We start from the raw sequence: 17,458 nt of genomic DNA on the forward strand, positions 1-17,458 counted from the left end.
AAATGGGGATGAAGACCGCGAGCCCCACGTGGGACGACCCGATTCCCCCGCGTCTCCCCCAGCGCTTAGAACGGTGCTCGGCACATAGTGAGCGCTTAACGGATGCCGACATCATCATCATTATTATTAAGAGGCGAGGACGCCCTCCAACAGAGGGTGAGGGGAGGAACGGTCAGAGGCGGCGGACGAGAACCAGGAAAATCTCGTGTCTGGAAAACCAAGTCAGGAGAGAGTTTTCTAGGAGGAGGGAGCGGTGAACCCCTTGCAGCGTGGCTCAGTGGAAAGATCCCGGGCTTGGGAGTCAGAAGTCGTGGGTTCGAAGGCCGGCTCTGCCACTCGTCAGCTGTGCGACTGTGGGCAGGTCACTTCACTTCTCTGGGCCTCAGTTCCCTCATCTGGAAAATGGGGATTAACCGTGAGCCTCACGTGGGCTGACCCGATTCCCCTGTACCTCCCCCCAGCGCTCAGAACGGCGCTCGGCCCATAGTAAGCGCTTAACAAATACCAACATTATTTTTATCATTATATCTTTAAAGTATACATTGTAAATTATTTATTCACGATAATATCCGTCACCCCCTGTAGACTGCACGCTTGTCGTGGGCGGGGAACGCGAAGGCCAACTCCGGTGTTCCGTACTCTCCCAGGTGGCGTGACTTAGTGGAAAGAGCCCGGGGTTGGGAGTCGGAGGACACGGGTTCGGATCCCGGCTCCGCCACTTGTCAGCTGTGTGACTTTGGCCGAGTCACCTCGCTTCTCTGGGCCTCGGTTATTTCGTCTGTAAAACGGGGATTTAAGACTGTGAGCCCCACGTGGGGCAACCTGACTGCCCTGTATCTACCCCAGCGCTTAGAACAGTGCTTGGCCCATAGTAAGGGCTTAACAAATACCATCGCTATTATTATTACAGAGCTCTGCACACAGCAGGCGCTCAATAAATACCAGTGATTGATTGATTAGGGGCAGGGATCGCTTCTCCAAGCTCTACTGCATATAATCCCGGCTCCACCGTTAGTCAGCTGTGTGACCTTGGGCAAGTCACTTAACTTCTCTGGGCCTCAGTTACCTCATCTGTCCAACGGGGATTAAAACCGCGAGCCCCACGTGGGACAGACTGATCACCTTGCATCCCCCAGCGCTTAGCACGGTGCTTTGCACAGAGTGAGCGCTTCACAAATACCGCAGTTCGTTTTATTTTGACTCATCCTCTAGACTGTAAGCTCATTATGGGCAGGGAAACATATCTACCGGCTCTATCACGCCGTACTCTCCCAAGCAATTACTCCAGTGCTCCGCACAGAGTAAGTGCTCGAGAAACGCCGCTGATCGTCCACTCTCTCAAGCGCTTAGTCCGGCGCTTGGCACACGGAAGATGGTCCTCGCGATCACTGGAGACCGTGGCGAACGCGGTCTCGGAAGGTCGGGCGATCGGGAAGAAGCAAGCCGAATGCCGACGGCGGAGGGCCCCCGACCGTCCCGGGTAACCTGGAAAAAAAAAAAACCCACCAAACCCAGGAGTAGAGACATCACACACAGATTCGCGACGTCACGTTTCTCAGCGATTCTTCGTTGTACTCTTCTTTACCATTTAGCGCTTTGTAAATGTTAGGCAACTCAACATCAGACAACTCGAACGCATATTCACGAAAAATGCCTCATTAAGTGAGTTTTTAGACCCAATTATTTACCCCATTAACCTCTAGTAATTGTACCAAACTGTCACACCCTAAGTCAATAACTGCCGTCTCTATGTTTTCCCCACCTCGCACCGGCTGCCCTTCATCTTCCCGATGATTTCCAGAAGAAGAAACGCCGCTAGAACCTCCATCGGTCGTGGCAGTTATTGAGCACCTACTACGGGCGGAGCACGATCAACTCGGTAAACGGAGGGAGGAGTGTGGCCCATGTGAAAGAGAACGGGCTTGAAAGTCAGGGGACCGGGGCCCTAATCCCTGCTCTGCCACTTGATAATAATAATTAATAATAATGGTATTTGTTAAGCGCTCACTACGGGCCGAGCACTGTTCTAAACCCCGGGGGAGATGCAATAACAATAATGTCGGTACTTGTAAAGCGCTTACTCCGTGCCGAGCACCGTTCTAAGCGCTGGGGTAGAGACAGGGGAATCGGGTTGTCCCGCGTGAGGCTCACAGGTAATCCCCCTTCTACAGATGAGGTCACTGAGGCCCCGAGAAGTGAAGCGACTCGCCCACAGTCACACGGCTGACACGGGGCCGAGCGGGGATTCGAACCCGTGACCTCTGACTCCAAAGCCCGGGCTCTTTCCACTGAGCCACGCTGCTTCTCTTAAGTGCCACAGGGCTGGGTGAGCACCCAAGTCCTTAGGTGGGGCAGAAGTTCTGGAGAGGCAACTGTGGGGAGAATAGGGTGGTGAGATGAGCGGAGAATCAGGGAAGGCCTCCTGGGGGAGATGGGACCTCCGGAGGGCCGTGAAGATGGGGAGAGGAGCGATCGGCCAGATAGAAGAGGGGCAGAGTTCCCTGTAATAATAGTTTTGCCACTCATAAAGTATCTACTACGTGTAAACCACCGCGCCGGGCCCCGGGACGGGCGTAAGACAATCACATCGGTCCCCGTTCCGCGCAGGGCTCACAACCAAAGAGGGAATTCGCCCCCGTTTCATAAATGGGAAAACCCGAGGGAGGGAGCGGTGAGTGACTTGTCCATTCCCTCCAGGGGCCCGGGCTTGGGAGTCGGAGATCAAGGGTTCGAATCCCGCCTCTGCCACCCGGCAGCCGTGTGACCGCGGGCGAGTCGCTTCGCTTCTCTGGGCCTCGGTCGCCCCATCTGTCAAATGGGGATGAAGACCGGGAGCCTCACGGGGGACGACCCGATGACCCCGCATCTCCCCCGGCGCTCAGAACGGTGCTCGGCACGTCGTAGGCGCTTACCAAGTAGCGACGTTATCGTTGGCTTCTGTCCACTCATTTATTTAACCGAGGTCACACAGCCGGCCGGCGGCAGAGCTGAGACCAGAACCCGGGTCTCCCGAATCCTAAGGCGTGTTTTTCCAGCAACACGGATCCGTTCCGATCCCGACGGAACAGACTCCACAAGGCGGCACGGGAAGATCCGGTGTCGTCCAAAGCGACGGCGAGCCTCAGGTTCGCCATTCCGTCGGTCATTCAATTATATTTACCGAGCACCTCCTGGGGGGCGCAGCGCTGTACTAAACGCCCGGGCGGGTACGACAGAGCTGGGAGATGAGTTCCCCGCCCACGAGGAGCTCGCAGTCTAGAGTTGGGGACGGACATTAAAATGAATTACGGCTCTGGGACAGAAACGCCGTGAGGCTGGGGGACGGGTGAATAGAGGGGACGAATCCAAGATCGAGGGTGCCGCAGAAAGGGGAGGGAGTAGGGGAAACGAGAACTCGGTCGAGGAAGGCCTCTTGGAGGAAACGTGCTTTCCAAACAGCTTCGAAGCGGGGCAGAGGGGCCGGCTCTCGGAGCCGGAGGGAGTTCCAGGTCAGGGGGAGGAGAGGGGCGAGGGGGTCGGCGGCCGGACGGACGAGATCGAGCTCCAGTGAGTAGGTTGGCGTTCGAGGAGCGAATGCGCGGGCTGCGTGAGAGCAGAAGAGTGACGAGGTAACGTAGGAGGGGGGGGCAAGGGGATTGAGTGCTTTAAAGCCGACGGTCAGGAGTTTCTGTTGGATGCGGAGGCGGACGGGCAACCGTCTGGCCGCGTAGTTGTGCAGTCGACCGGATAGTCCTTCCGCAACAACAGTGACGTCGGTATCTGTTAAGCGCCCACGACGTGCCGAGCACCGTTCTGAGCGCCGGGGGAGATGCGGGGGTCATCGCGTGGTTCCCCCGTGGAGGCTCACGGTCTTCATCCCCATTTGACAGATGAGGCGACCGAGGCCCAGAGAAGCGAAGCGACTCGCCCGCGGTCACCCGGCGGCCGGGTGGCAGAGCCGGGATTGGAACCCTTGATCTCCGACTCCCAAGCCCGGGCTCTTGGAGGGAATGGAGCATAAAGGAGGCTTCTGTCCACTCATTTATTTATGGGTAGACCTCCCCTCTCCCCTTCGTCAAAGCCTTACTAAAATCTCACCTCCTCCAGGAGGCTTTTCATGACTAATATTTAATAATGATCATTACGGGATTTGTTAAGCGCTCACTCCGGGCCGGGCACCGTTCTAAGCGCTGGGGGAGATGGGGGGGTCATCGGGTCGTCCCACGTGGGGCTCCCGGTCTTCATCCCCCTTTTCCAGATGAGGGAACCGAGGCCCAGAGAAGTGAAGTGACTCGCCCAACGTCGCCCGGCAGACAAGTGGCGGAGCCGGGATTAGAACCCACGACCTTCCGACTCCCAAGCCCGGGCTCTTGCCACTGGGCCGCGCCGCTTCTCGACTCAACTCTCCGCCCTCTCTCTCCCACTACCGCATCACCGGAGCCCTCGAGCCCGGCCCCCCCAACCCCTCAGATCGATCGATCAGTCAAGCGGTTGATTGACTGATAGTCCTCCCTCCCCCTTCCCGCCTCAACGCTTCGGTCCGTACTTTCAGTAATAATCAGAACGATGGCATTTAAGCGCTTACTATGTGCCAAACCCTGTTCTAAGCCCCGAAACTCGGTGGCTACCGCCTACCTGAAATTTCTCTGCGCTTCTCTCTCCCCCGACTAGCCTGTAACCTCCCTGGGAGAAGGAACGGTGTCGGCTTCTCTGCTTTACCCTCCCCAGCGCTTAGTACAGGGCTCGGCGCAGTTAAATGGGCGATACGCAGTGTCGACTGATCATAGCAAGTTCAGACGCTTAATGTGGAGATCGATCCATCCATCAGTTGCATTTATGGAGTGCTTACTCTGCGCAGAGCATTGGACTAAGCACCCGGGAGAGTACGATATAACGGAGTCGGTAGACGTGCCCCACGAGGAACAGTCTAGACGCACCGGAGGAGCCGAGTGTGTGGGCTGACTGTAGTGGGAGAACCGTGAGGTAAGGTGTGGTATATAGAGTTATCCTTCGGATTATGATTGTATCTGATAGGCGCCTCCTAGGTGCCGAGCCCTGTTCTGTGCGCTGGGGTAGACGCGGGGTAATCAGGTCGTCCCACGTGGGGCTCGCACTTTTAATCCCCGTTCTACAGGGGAGGGAACCGTATTCAACGAAGACCCTGCTGACCCAACGCCCGAGTGGCCGAACGAACGTTCGAACGGTACCCGGCGAATCCGCTTGGCCGTCCGGTGGAGGGAGAAGCCGGAGGGGCGCTGGGCTGTAACGGTTCAAATCCCCGGGTGCCTGTCGGGAGCCGGGGGTCCCGGGAGCCGCGGGGGGATCGAGACCCGGGATCAGAAGCCGACCCTCCAAAGGGGAAAATACCAGGCGGGAAACTCAAACGCTTCCCTAGCTCCGCACTTTCGCCGTTCGACGGCTCCGACGGACGCCCGGGACACGGAAAGTCTCCGGGAGACATCCCGACAAGGGCACGCTCACAGATCCCGAGGCATGACCTCAGCGCACCTCAACGCAAATGAGCTGGCGCCGTCATGAGTATCGATGGGAAGAGCTCTAAACGCCTATATTAGAAATGCGTTGTCAGTTTGGAAGAGAAGTGAAGAGAGAAGTAATGGCTCAGGATGAAAACAGACTGTGTCGGGGGGGGACTCAAAAGATTTATGAAGGATGTTTTCACAATCAAATAAATCATTACCGAATTGTGTTACTTTTTTCTCTGATAGAAACCCAACTTTTTTTTTTTTTTTTTTTTTTTTTACCTTTTCTGACGGGAGAAACAAAACCCGTTGCTTCCTCACTTAGCTCTTCTTCTAGAAATATCACTCCTTCCCCCTCTACCTCAGCTCCTAAGGCGCGATTATTCATCGCACACACGCACGCACACAAATACACACACACGCCTCCTCTGCTGTTGTGTTTTCCAGCAAAACAGCTCAGAACCCAACAGCAGTGCACGGAGATGTGACGTGAAACGGGAAGAAGAGGAGAATTCCTCTCCCTCCTCTATTTTCCCCTCGGCTCGACTGTCCTCCTTCTCGGGTTTGAAACGGGGCTTTCGATCAGTTGCTCCAACGCGACGCACCGTAATCGTCTTCACGAAGAGAAGAAAAATGATAACAGCTTCCCCTGACTTCTACTTTGGTCAAAATCTCAAAATTATCGGTTCAGAATAGCTGCCTTAAAGCAAATTGTATGAAGAAAACAGACCCAGAGACAAAAAGCAGTGTGTTCGGATACCGAGATCTTTCTTGCGAAATTACGATACAGACGGCCGCTTTGAAACCAACAATTCCTCAGACTGCTGCTCTCCTTCATCCCCTAGCATCCCGTGGCTGTCCAATCAATTCTCGTTGACAGATAGGCGTCTAATTTTGAAGGAGGATGATTCAATTTAAAACGTTATCCTTTCTAGGAAATTATCTGTGGGATAGTTCCTACATCACTCCGTGCTCTTTCACTGAAATAGGCCTTATTTCCAAGGGTATTTCGGTCTTAACGTCCAGCGAGTTACAGCGTTCATTACGCGCTCACTCTCTGCCAAACCACGGTGGTTCAGACAGTCGCACTGGACACGGTCCCCGACCCACGTAAGGCCCACAGTCTTAATCCCCGTTTTCCAGATGAGGGAACCGAGGCCCAGAGAAGTGAAACGACTCGCCCGGGGTCACGCAGCAGACGAGTGGCGGAGCCGGGATTGGAACCCAGGTTCTTCTGACGCCCAGGCCCCGGCTCTATCCACCAGGCCCGCCCTGCTTCTCCAATTTAGAAGCCCTAGCAGGCTGTGGAAACGATCGATCCATTTGCCCCCCCCCCCCCCCCAGTTGAGACAGGGTGACTGGCTTTGGAGAGACCCGCGGTTGCTCCTCTGACTTCAGGTGGCTGGATTGCCCCTCCCAGGCCGGAGCATCTTCAGAACATGGGCTTTTTGGACCGCACGCCATCCTGGGACTTGAGGTACGGGAGTACCGGACCGTTGGCTGAACTCTGACCCCCACAACGGTCCCTCCGTCCGCTCCCCACTCCCCCGACCCTCGGGAACCGAAGGAGGGAAGGCTCGTACGCTCAGGATGTTCCCACGTGCCGGTTCGCAACGGGGCCCGGGCGCACCCCAGAACCCGCTTCCCCTCGGAGGCCCCCGGAACGCGTCGGACTGGAATTTTCCAAAGCCGCCTCGACTGAAATCCAACGCTAGCTCGGAACGGGAATTAAATGTTGCCAGAACTCCTCCGGAGTCTTGTCTCTCTCTCTCTCTCCCCATCTGTGAGCAATATTCCCCTTCTCGCCCACAATCCCAGGAATGAAACATTCCACGATCCCGCCCAGAGCCTTAACGCTCGGGGGGGGGGGGAACCTGGGTTCTTCCAAAACCTTGCTCCCCGTACCGACCTGTCCCCCCTCCGCCCCCCTCCCACCAATTAACACAACAACGCCGTGTAGCAGGCCTCGGAAACGGGGGCAGGCCGTGCTTCCACTGGAGTTGGGGGGGGGGGGGGGGCAAAGGATGAATGACACCTTTGTTTTCCTTTCAAATATTTTGGCCGGGCTTTGCAAAACAGTTGGGAATGGAAACCACATGGCTCTAATTGTTTTCTCCGGGATCGGAGCGATTTCCGTAGGGCGCCCACTCAATCCCTGCAGTCCGATCACCCAGCGGATCTCACCCACCCGGAAAAAGACCGGACGGAACCGGGGTCCGTTCCCGGGTGTCAGCCGCGGGCCCCGGTTCCTTTGCCAGGGGAACGCTGGCTCGCGCCGGCCAGCCTAAGGTGGTCACGGCGCACGAGTGAAGTCCGCGAGAGAGCGGATCGGGCCCACTGCCAGACTGGGATGACCAGACGCGGAGGCGGTGGGACGGAGGGGCCGGGAGAGGGAGAGAGGAAGGCAGGACTCGATGACGCCCGGGGGTGGTAGGAGGGCCAAGGACAGCCGGCCCCTTGGACGGCAGCGGGAGGGGACAGTGGGCTCAGAAACTCAGCCGCGTCCCGATCACGCTCCCCAGCTCGGTACCGAGCAACCGGGTTCCGGACCCCCGGGCCACCCCGCGGCTCGGCCAGGGGCCGGCTTAATCGCGGACCTGTGCACGGGCGACCCCGGCTTTGAACGGCTCAAGCTCAGCATCGCCCGCGGGGACCGGCCGCCGGGCACCGGGCGGCTGAAAGGCTCCCCGCCGAGAGCGACGGCAGACCGATTTTAACGAGCTCATTCGGCGGGGCCCTGAGCCCCGGGGGTCAGAGGCCAGGTGCCCGGCCCCGAGGACCGGGACTCGATCCGAACGATGAAGCCCGGGCCCCCCCAGGAGCCCCCTCCCACCCAGTCCCTAACCCAGAGGGCCTGACACCCTCGGCCTCCTCTCGCAACGCCGAGACCGACTACAGTCGTCCAACTCTTTTCCAAGATCTTCAGGCTGCAAAAGCACCATTTGGTTCCCCAAGTCGGCCAGTGGGTCCGTCCCTCTGCGTCCAGCCATCCCCAGCTCTTCTGAACAGGGACTCGACCTTCCCCCAATCTTTCTTCCTCCCTTCTCCTCCCTCCTTCCCCCTCTGCCTCTAGACCGTAAGCTCGTCACGGGCAGGGAACGTATCCACTAATTCTGTTGTACCGTGCTCGCCCAAGCTCTAACGTCGGGTGCTCTGCACACAGTAAGAGCTTCATAAATACCCTTGATGGACCGACTGCCTCGTCACCTTTCCTCTTTCCCTGCTCTCTCTTTTTTTTTTCCCCCCCTGAGCACTTACTGTGTGCCGAGCACTGTTTTAAGTGCTTGGGACTACACAACGTAACAGAGCCGACAGGCACGTTCGGATGAAGAAACGGAGGCCCAGAGAAATGAGGAGCTCTGATCCAGGTCAACTCAGCAGGCACGTGGCAGAGCCAGGATTATTCATTCAATAGTATTTACTGAGCGCTTACTATGCGCAGAGCACTGTACTAAGCGCCTGGAATGAACAGGTCGGCAACAGACAGAGACGGTCCCTGCCGTGGGACGGGCTGGCGGTCTAATCGACGGGCTCACAGATTAATAGTAAGAATAATAATGACGTTGGTATCTGTTAAGCGCTCACTATGTGCCGAGCACCGTCCTAAGCGCTGGGGGAGACCCGGGGGAATCGGGTGGTCCCACGTGGGGCTCACGGTCTTAAGCTCCATTTTCCAGATGAGGTCACTGAGGCCCAGGGAAGCGAAGTGACTCGCCCACAGTCCCACAGCTGACACGTGGCCGAGCTGGGATTCGAACTCATGACCGCCGACTCCAAAGCCCGGGCTCTTTCCAACGAGCCACGCTGCTTCTCTGGATTAGAAACCGGGGCCTCCGACCCCCACGTCGGACGCAGTCCCGTCTCTCATGGGGCTCACGGCCGAAGTAGGAGGGAGAGCAGGGGTCGAGTGAGTAAACTGAGGCCCAGAGACGTTAGGTGATTTCGCCAGTTCCGGCCTTAGGTTCTAAGCTCTGGGGTGGATACGAGATAATCAAGGCCAACACCTTCCCTCTTGCTTATCAGCCCCTTCTGGGTTCCGTGACAAAGACTCCCTTCCCCTCGTTGTTAGTCTGACAGCTACTTGAGGGCGGGGATTACCGGTACTTCCACCATTTCCATACTCTCCAGCGCTCAGCGCAGTGCTCCGCGCACAGTGGGAGCTCACTAGATACAACGATTAACCGTCAAGGCCGTGCGGGTCTCTAAGATTCGATGAGAGAAAGGCGACCGCTTCCAGAACGGGAGTTACGCGCAGGAGAGGCAGCGTGGCCTAGCGGAAAGAGCCCGGGGTTTGGAGTCAGAGGATGCCTGTTCTGCCGATTTCTTGCTGGGTGACCTTGGGTAAGTCACTTGACTTCTCTCTGCCTCGGTTTCCTCAACTGTAAAATGGGGATCCGGTAACTGGGCTCCCTCCTACTTAGATGGCGAGTCCCAAGGGGCAGAGGGACTGCATCTGATTGAAGGGACCTGAACCTACCCCAGCTCTTAGAACAGCGTTTGACACGGAGTAAACGCTTAGCAAATGTCGTAAAAAACGTCGCGAATGTGATTCGGGTCGAAAGTCAAAAAAAAAAAACACAAACATCTTTACACTGCAAAAACCTCTCTACCAGCCCAAACGGAGAATCGGTCCGTACCTTTCTTCGAGCAATACCTCCACAACCGGAGAGTGAGAAAATCCACCGTCTTTCAGCCCTAAACTTAAGAGTCGCTTATTACGTACCGCGGAGATGATGTGGAAAACGACAGCGCCGACACCGAGCCGCCCCGCGGCGTAACGTACTGAGTCATCACAGCAGCGGCTGTCCTCTGTACTCACAGAAGAAGCGGCCGATGGTGAAATTCACCTGCGCGGGGGGGGGGGGGGGGTGTGACCGAAAAGGCCGGGGAAGGACTCACATCATCATCGGTAGTATCTATTGAGCGCTTATTCTGCACAGAGCACTGGAAGCTTCTACTTTCACAGTCCCGGAACCAACGAGAGCTGTTCCTCATTTCGCTGTCATGACCGCGAGCCCCGTGTGGGACAGGGACCTGACTGCCGTGTACGGGGACTGTCCCCACCTGTTGCCGAACTGTCCGTTCCAAGCGCTCAGTACAGTGCTCTGCACAGAGTAAGCGCCCGATAAATGCTATTGAATGAATGAACGAATACCCCAGCGCTCAGTACGGTGCTTGGAGCAGAGTAAGCAGCGCGGCTCAGCGGAAAGAGCCCGGGCTTGGGAGTCAGAGGTCACGGGTTCGACTCCCGGCTCCGCCGCTCGGCAGCTGTGTGACCGCGGGCGAGTCGCTTCGCTTCTCTGGGCCTCGGTGACCTCATCTGGAAAACGGGGATTGACCGGGAGCCTCACGTGGGACGACCCGATTACCCTGGATCTCCCCCAGCGCTCTGCACCTAGTAAGCGCTTAACGAATACCAACGTCATCATCGTCATTAGAAGCGGAGTGACTTGCCCGAGGTCACGCGGCAGACGGGCGGCCGAGTCGGGATCAGAACCCGGGTCCTTGACTCCCAGGCCCGCGCTCCATCGACTAGGCCACGGTGCACCGGCGCAGAGTAAGTGGCGAGGGGGTGCTGACGGATCCATCGGGCCGGGGGGCCGGTCGGGGGGCCCCCACGACCCGCCTCCCCTCTTCCTCGCCCAGAGGGGGCGCGGACGGGCTCCGGGAAGGATCTCACTCTAGTCATTCGGTCGTATTCGTTAAGCGCTTACTGCGTGCAGGGCGCTGTCCCGAGCGCTTGGGAAGTACCATTTAACAACGGCTCAGCCCAGCCACCTGGGCCCGGGGCAGCCGGGAGCGGCGCGAGTCCCCCCACCCGGCTGGGAAACCTGGAACCCGGGACTGGGGACGGAACTCTTGGGGGCCGAGACTACGGTTCCCTACCGGGCGGCTGGAGCTGCGCGGGGCAACGGCTCTCCGCCGTCTAATAAAAGACCGCTCGACCGGAAGGCGTCGGGATCCGATCCCGCAATGCCGTGAAAGGGAATCGGCGGCCGGCGGACAGACGGCACGTATGTATGGATCGTCTCCTCGGGCCACCCCCTTCCTTAAAGGAGCAGGAGGGTTGGGGGTGGCGGGGAGGAGAGGGGGACCGGGGGCGGGACTCGACCGTTTAACCGCTCAACACGTGCTCCCCTACGGCCCCCGCCTCCTCCCCTCATCTCCTCGTCCCTATCTAGTCGCTCCCCATTCAGCCTGTGGGGATCTCTTTCCCCACCTAGGCCTTTCCTGCCTAATAATAATAATAATAATAATGTTGGTATCGTGCAGAGCGCCGTTCTAAGCGCCGGGGGAGATACGGGGTCCTCGGGTCGTCCCCCGTGAGGCTCACGGTCGATCCCCGTTTTACAGATGGGGTGACCGAGGCCCAGAGGAGCGAAGTGACTCGCCCACGGTCCCACGGCTGACAAATGGCAATAACGGTATTTAAGCGTTTAACTACGTGCCAGGCACCGTACTAAGCGCCGGGGTGGACCCAAGCGGATCGGGTTGGACCCAGTCCCCGTCCCACGCGGGGCTCGCGGTCTGGATCCCCATTTTACAGATGAGGGAACCGAGGCCCACGTCGATCCCGTTCGGGACTGCTCCTTTCCTCCGCTCGTCGGAGATCCTGAGAATTCGGATCGGATTCCCCCGAGGTGGCGAGCCCTTCTCCAGACTTCACCGTGGCATCTCCGTAACGGATGAAAAATATTTAAACCATCCCGGCTCAAGGCGGACCCTCGAAAGGAACCGAGCGCGTCCCCACGGTCATTCGGTAACGACCCAGCAGTGTCTCGTATTTACGTGAGGCCGTCACTTCCGGAGCGCTTTGATATACGATCTCATTTCATCCCCCGGAAGTCTCTGTGCCGAGTGGCACGGCCCCTTCTCCCCCGATTGAGCGGACGGAGCAGCGAAGGGTCAGGGAGCTTAGGTGACTCGTCCGAAGTCTCCGCTCGGGGCCGGGTGACCTTCTCCGGGCCTCGATTTCCTCCCCCGCAAAACGGGGGTTCGGTATCCGTCGCGGCACGGCGTGGAGGATCGAGCCGGGGGCCCGGACGTCAGAAGGTCACGGGTTCTAATGCCGGCTCTGCCACTTGCCTGCCGGTCACTTGGCTTCTCTGTGCCTCAGTTCCCTCATCTGTAAAACGGGGACTGAGGCCGTGAGCCCCGCGTGGGGCGGGGACCGTGTCCGACCCCATTCGCCCGTATCCCACCCCGGCGCTACGGGCGGTTCCCGGCCCCTGGGGAGCGCTTAACGGATGACGCGGTCCTCGTCGACGTCACGCGGGATAGGGACCGGGGCTCGGATCTGATCATCTCGAACCTCCCCCCGTGCTCAGTACGGCGCGTGGCACGTCGGTCAATCAATCCGTAGGGTTTATTGACGGCCTGCTGGGTACAGAGCACTCTACTAAGCGCTCGGGGGGGGGGGGTAAAATAGAAGCGTCGGTAGCCACAGTGAGCTGACGGTCCGGAGCGGGGGGGGGAGACGGACGTTAATATGAATGAAGAAATCACGGAGACGTACAGAAGTACGGAAGTAGCCAAGGTGGGATAAGGGAAGCGCTTGGATCGGCACCGTAGCGGTTTGGAGCAGAGGAAATGGCAACTGTATTAAACGCTGGAGTGTAATAATGTCGGTATCTGTTAAGCGCTCACTATGTGCCGAGCACCCTTCTAAGCGCTGGGGGGGGGGGGGGGATACGGGGTAATCAGGTCGTCCCACATGAGGCTCACAGTCTCAATCCCCACGTTACAGATGAGGAAACCGAGGCACCGAGAAGCGAAGCGGCTCGCCCCAAGTCACGCAGCTGACGAGCGGCGGAGCCGGGATCAGAACCCGTGACCTCTGACCCGTGAGCCCGGGCTCTTTCCACTGAGCCGCGCTGCTTCTCTGGATAGAAGGCAATCGGTTTGGACCCAGTCCTTGTCCCGCATGGGGCTCGCAGCTTCAATCCCCATTTTCACGGAGGAGCCAGAGACGTTAATAATAATAACAATAACAATGGTGATATCTGTTAAGCGCTTACTACGCGCAAAGCACCGTTCTAAGCGCTGGCGGGGGGGGGGGGGGGGGGATACAAGGTGATCAGGTCGTCCCACGTGGGGCTCCCCGTCTTCATCCCCATTTTCCAGACGAGGTCACTGAGGCCCGGAGAAGCGAAGCGACTCGCCCACGGTCACCCGGCCGCCGAGGGGCGGAGCCGGGATTCGAACCCGTGACCTCTGCCTCCCAAGCCCGGGCCCTCTCCGCCGAGCCGCGCTGCTTTCCTAAGTTAAGCGACTTGGCCGAGGTCGCACAGCAAACGGGTGGTGCCGCCGGGTTCGGAACCCAGGCCCAGGCTCTCTCCCGCTGGGCCACACTGAAACGGAATAAACGGGAACAGATTTCGATTGAACGTGGCTAACCCGTGAAATACACGCCGCATCTGGCGGCTCAGCGGAAAGAGCCCGGGCCGGGGAGTCAGAGGTCGTGGGTTCGAATGCCGGCTCCGCCACCCGTCTGCTGCGTGACCGTGGGCGAGTCGCCTCGCTTCTCGGCGCCTCGGTTCCCTCCTCCGTCGAATGGGGACGAAGACCGCGAGCCTCACGTGGGAACGACCCGATTCCCCCGTTTCTACCCCGGCGCTTAGAACGGCGCTCGGCACGTAGCGAGCGCTTACCAGATACCAACATCATCATTATTACGATCGCTCGCCTTCAGTCAGCCGGCGAGGAGGCCGAGAGTCGTAGAAGCGGGCTAAGACGAGTGGTCGGATCCACTCTCACCGTCGGTTTTAATGATGAGGATGATAATTCGATAGCATCGAGCGCTCACTACGTGCAGAGCACCGTACTGAGCGCTGGGGGAGATACCGGGGAATCGGGTCGCCCCACGGGAGGCTCACGGTCTTCATCCCCGTTTTACGGACGAGGGAACTGAGGCCCGGAGAAGCGAGGCGACTCGCCCACGGCCACGCAGCCGACGGGCGGCGGCGCCGGCATTCGAACCCATGACCTGCGACCCCCACGCCCGGGCTCTTTCCACTGAGCCCAGGTGCCTGACCCCACCGTCCCGCAGTGCTCTGCACTCAGTGAGCGCTCAACAGATCCGCCCCGGTGAATCCACCACCCCCCCCCCCCGTCGCACCGCCTGCGTGGCCGTGGGCGAGTCACTTCGCTTCTCCGGGCCTCAGTCCCCTCATCCGGAAAACGGGGATGAAGACCGCGAGCCTCCCGTGGGCCGACCCGATGACCCCCGTATCCCCCCCGGCGCTTGGAACGGTGCTCCGCGCGTAGTAAACGCTTAACAGGAGCCCGGACCTGGGAGTCGGAGATCGTGGGTTCGAATCCCGGCTCCGCCGCCCGTCGGCCGTGTGACCGTGGGCGAGTCGCTTCGCTTCTCTCGGTCCCCTCATCCGGAAACCGGGGATGAAGAGCGCGAGCCTCCCGTGGGCCGACCCGATGACCCCGTCTCTCCCCCGGCGCTTAGAACGGTGCTCCGCACGTAGTGAGCGCTTGACAGATACCGACCTTATTATTATTATTATTATTATTATTATTAATTTCCCAAGAAGGTCAGGTTTTCCACGGGCGCCAAGCGAAACCGTCTCGGTCGAGACTTGGCAAAATCCAGTAACCTATTGCCTAGTTATTCCAGCTTTCTTTGGCTTCGTGTCACTTTAATGAGGGATCCAGATGGCTTCTCTTCCACTCCGCCCCCAGTGAGCTCAAAGGATTATCTGCCAAAATCCCATTATTATTTCTTCCCCCCCCTAGCCGAAGGGCTCACGGAAAGTATACAGTGCCCACCCTGTGTGCATCTAATAATATTAATAATGATAACATTGGTATCTGTTAAGCGCTTCCTACGGGCAGAGCATCGGGTCGTCCCACGGGAGGCTCACGGTCGATCCCCATTCTCCAGACGAGGGAACCGAGGCCCGGAGAAGCGAAGCGACGCGCCCGCGGTCCCACGGCGGACGAGCGGCGGAGGCGGCAGTCGAACCCGTGACCTCCGACTCCGAAGCCCGGGCTCCTTCCACTGAGCCGCGCCGCTTCCCTGAATCGTAGTGTCTACGGAGCGCTCACTACACGCCAAGCACTCTGCGAAGAGCTGGGGCGGATGCGAGCCGATCGGGTCCCCGGTGGAGCCCGTGGTCCGAGTAGGAGGGAGAAGGGGGATCGGCTCCTCGCTTTGCAGATGAGGGCGCCGAGGTGAAACGGATTCATCCAAGGTCACCCGGCAGACGGGCGGCGGAGCCGGCATTCGAACCCATGACCTCTGTCTCCCCGGCCCCGGGCTCCTTCCGCTAGGCCGCGCTGCTTCTAGGTAGGGACGTGGGATGAGAGAGCTTTCTCTGTCACGCTGTGAGGAGCGGCGCGGCTCGGTGGAAAGAGCCCGAGCTTGGGGGTCCGAGGTCATGGGTTCGAATCCATAGTAAGCGCTCAAAAATGCCCTGGTAATAATAACGTTGGTATTTGTTAAGCGCTTACTATGTGCCGAGCACTGTTCTAAGCGCTGGGGGAGCCACAGGGGAATCAGGCTGTCCCACGTGGGGCTCCCGGTCTTCATCCCCATTTGACAGATGAGGGAACTGAGGCCCAGGGAAGTGAAGTGACTCGCCCACGGTCCCACGGCTGACAAATGGCAGAGCCGGGATTCGAACTCACGACCTCTGACTCCAAAGCCCGTGCTCTTTCCACTGAGCCACGCCGAGAAGTAGACTCTAGGTCCCTTGAGGGAAGGATCGGTGTCTACTACGACTCTCGTGTACTCCCCCAAGCACTCAGTCCAGCGCTCCGCACACAGTAGGCGCTCGGTAAATACGATCGACCGATGGGAAAATTGGGACTCTGAGCTTTGAACCAGCGTTATTCAGGGGGTCTCCTTATTATCGCCGTGATCATTATTATGGCATTAAGCGCTTATTAGGTGCCAGGCACCGTACTAAGCACTGGGATGGATACAAATGAAGCCGGTTGGACCCACGTGGGGCTCCCGGTCTCGACTCCCACCTGACAGGCGAGGTGAGCGAGGCGCCGACGAGTGAAACGACCCGCCCGAGGTCACTCAGCGGACGGGCCCGCCTCCGTCCGCGTCATTCCGAGAGACCGGGTCCTTGGATTTTCCTCCCTAATCCATTAAGGCGCAGGACGTCGGCGAATAAGGTCCGCTAAAAATGAACGACCCAGATTTTCCAGGCTTTGAAATTCCCCCGTCGCCCGGGGAGCTGCGGGACGACTGTCGGATCGAGGACGAGGCGCCGTCCGGCGAGGTGGAGAGGAAAGCAAGCGACACCGCCCGGCGCCTCCCGGCGGAATCCTGAAAGCGGATCAGCGACCGTCGGGGGAGAGGGGCCTCCCCGCCGGCCTAATGGAGTAGCAGCGCGGCTCAGCGGCAGGAGCCCGGGCTCGGGAGTCCGAGGTCACGGGTTCGACTCCCGCCTCTGCCGCTCGTCGGCCGGGCGACCGTGGGCGAGTCGCCCCGCTTCTCTGGGCCTCGGCTCCCTCATCCGGAAAACGGGGATTCAACGTGCGTGAGCCCCACGTGGGGCGACCCGATGACCCTGTATCTCCACGGTGCACCTGGGAAGCGCTCAACAAATAGCAACATCATCATTATTATCCGGAGAACCCCGGAAGGGTGCCCCGCCGGTAACCGTCGTACTCATCACGGCAGGATCCGTCAGACACGTTATCGGCCTGGATACGACCCCCGCTCCACACGGGGCTCACGGTCTAAGTTAGGAGGGAGCGCCGATATCGAATCCCCGTCTGCCGGAGGAGGAGACCGAGGTCCCCGAGAGGTGAAGCGACTTGTCCAAGGTCACAGAGTAGACGGGCGGCGGAGAGCGGATCCCCGTCTGCCGGAGGAGGAGACCGAGGCCCCCCGAGAGGTGATGCGACTTGTCCAAGGTCACACAGTACACGGGCGGCGGAGAGCGGACCCCCGTCTGCCGGAGGGGGAGACCGAGGCCCCCGAGAAGGGAAGTGACTTGTCCAAGGTCACACAGCAGACGGGCGGCAGG

Source organism: Ornithorhynchus anatinus, chromosome X1, assembly GCF_004115215.2.
Source record: "Ornithorhynchus anatinus isolate Pmale09 chromosome X1, mOrnAna1.pri.v4, whole genome shotgun sequence".
NCBI classification, from domain to species: Eukaryota; Metazoa; Chordata; class Mammalia; order Monotremata; family Ornithorhynchidae; genus Ornithorhynchus; species Ornithorhynchus anatinus.